Below are 2347 nucleotides of genomic sequence, written 5' to 3' on the forward strand. Positions count from 1 at the left end.
GTTTAAGAGAACATCTTTTAGCCTAAAAAAGCTTTGCTAACGTTACTAGCTGATGGTTGGACGAAAACTGAACTCTCTCAAGAGGCGGGATTTCATATAAAACTGGCCAATCACAGGGAGTTTACTTTCTCAGGTTGGTTCCACCCTCGAAGTGACAAAAGTTGACATGAGCAAAGAAACAGGTCCACAGGAGATTAGGAGAGAATCTACACACTGGAAAAAATAGTCATTTATTCTTTAAATAAGTGAATTTGTTCTTGGATTGAGGAGCTAAAAGACATTTTGCCAATGGAACAAGACAATTTACATTTAAAATAAGAAAACACCATTGCAATGTCTTATTTCAAATGCATATTATCTAATTATCTTATTTTAAGAGTAAAAATACTAATTCCATTGGCAAACTATCTCACTTTGCTACTTAAATTAAGGGTAAATACACTTAATTTAAGATTTTTTTTCTTATTTCTAGATCGTTTTTCCAGTGCAGGAAGGATAAAAATCAATAGAGAGCAGAGAAGGAGCAAAAACCTGTGGTTTGTGTTTGGGGGGGGGGCTTATGGAACAGAATCTGTACTCGTAAAAAACAATCAAAATGCACATAGAGAGTAGTTTGAGTGTGTTCTTATTAACATTTATAACTCATGTCCGGTTTTATCAGAATTGTTACTTATATTGCTGCCACTGTTTCTCAGGGTGATGTCCGCTGGTCCTTTTATCTTCATTTTGCTTAATCTGAACATCTAACACATATTTTTATTTTTTTTCTTGCCCACATTGCAGATTTGTTGAGGTCCAGAATAAAGGATTTCGTGTCAAACAGATTAATCTGTGACAATCCGCTGAGACACTCAAAGATCAGCTGTAATTAATCTGAAACTAGACTTTACTGGAAAATTGTTAGTCTTCTAGAGGTAACTGGTACATGTAGATGTAAGTTATAAGCATCAGAGCATCCAACAGCATTTAGATCACACTTTACCAGACAACATGCAAAACATTTCACACTGGCCTAAACACTTTTTCAAGGCAGCGTAAATACCATAAGTTTGTTGCACAATCCCGCCACTGCTATCACAGCACACATCTCTCCCTCCCTGTCCCTTCCAGGCTTTCCTTTCATTGTCACATGTGAAACTGAGAGCGCCGCTCACAGCGCCTGGCCAGCGATCCATTCTTCCTGGACAGATTGATGGAAAACAATCAGCCGAGCATACATCTTGCTGGAGCTCAGCGGGTCACAAGCACTCATCCTGGACACCTGGCCTCACATCCTGGGCAGCAGAGCTGAGGTAAAAGAACAGAAAAAGAGGGCAGCTCTGGAAAGTGGCTGGTAAGGAAGTGAGACGCATCAGGCTGGGAAAGGGGGAGCTGGCATAGAGCATACGGTCTGTGTTCTCGCTTAGCAGAAATAACCAGTAAACAATGAATCATGAAAGGCTGAAATCAGGATGCCGCTTGGTGTCACACAGCCGTTCTACGAAGGGACGGCCTGAGTATCCTTCACCAAGAGGGGCTGGTGTGTCTTTTCAATTAAGAGCAGCAACACAAGCAGTCATGTAACACATTGGCTGTGAGAGAGCACTTAGTGGACCGTGTGCTAGACTGTCCACACACATCAGACCACTTAGACAACAAAGCCTTTCATCCGGCGGCGCGCACACACCCATACACACACAGACACGCCGTCTGAATGTATACCGTCACACGGCGAGCTCGCGCTCTTCATGCCTCATTTAAAAAGCAAATTGAGCGCATCTTCTGGGGCGAGTCACGGACTAAATCCTTGAAAACGCTACGCTCTCCTCGCTCCTCATACCACATGCTGTCACACACGAGACCTTCTTTTTTTTTTTTTTTTTCCACATGGCAAATATATCTCCATTCTGTTCAAACTCCTATTCTTTCTTTATCTCCCCAGCCTGTAATCTCCAACACCAAAGAAAGTCTTAAATAGCTCTCTGGGAAGTAGAACGCTACTCATTTAGGTCAGTTCTGGCCAGTTGAACCCCGTCATTCTGGATGAGAACGAACACCAACACAAAGGCGGAGGGAAGAGAAAAGGAGAGCAGCCAGGTGGAGGCGGGAATGTCAGGCTCTTTAGGGCTCATATTCTTAACTTTCTTTTTACATGTTGCCTCTTTAAAACCAAAAAGCTTCAATGGGTTTTATTGGAAATTTATGCAACGGATCAATGAAGAGTCGTGCAAAATTAAGACGCGGAAGGAAAATGCTAAAGCTATGGAATATATTACAGACAGAGGGTTCTAGTAACTAAGCACAAATACTTTAATTTTTGCCATTAACAACTTTTTAGTTGTTTTTAAGCAAATATCACTACATTCTA

At 41.5% G+C, this 2347-nt stretch overlaps 1 protein-coding gene across 4 annotated transcripts in view; it reads right to left on the reverse strand.

Annotated features, from left to right (window-relative positions):
• The window catches only part of LOC107086402 (transcription factor COE1), a 117621-nt gene that overhangs the window by 93077 nt on the left and 22197 nt on the right, over window positions 1–2347 (reverse strand). The gene's annotated exons all lie outside the window — the stretch shown is intronic.

Source organism: Cyprinodon variegatus, unplaced genomic scaffold, assembly GCF_000732505.1.
Source record: "Cyprinodon variegatus isolate N-32 unplaced genomic scaffold, C_variegatus-1.0 Scaffold8, whole genome shotgun sequence".
In the NCBI taxonomy this organism is placed as follows: Eukaryota; Metazoa; Chordata; class Actinopteri; order Cyprinodontiformes; family Cyprinodontidae; genus Cyprinodon; species Cyprinodon variegatus.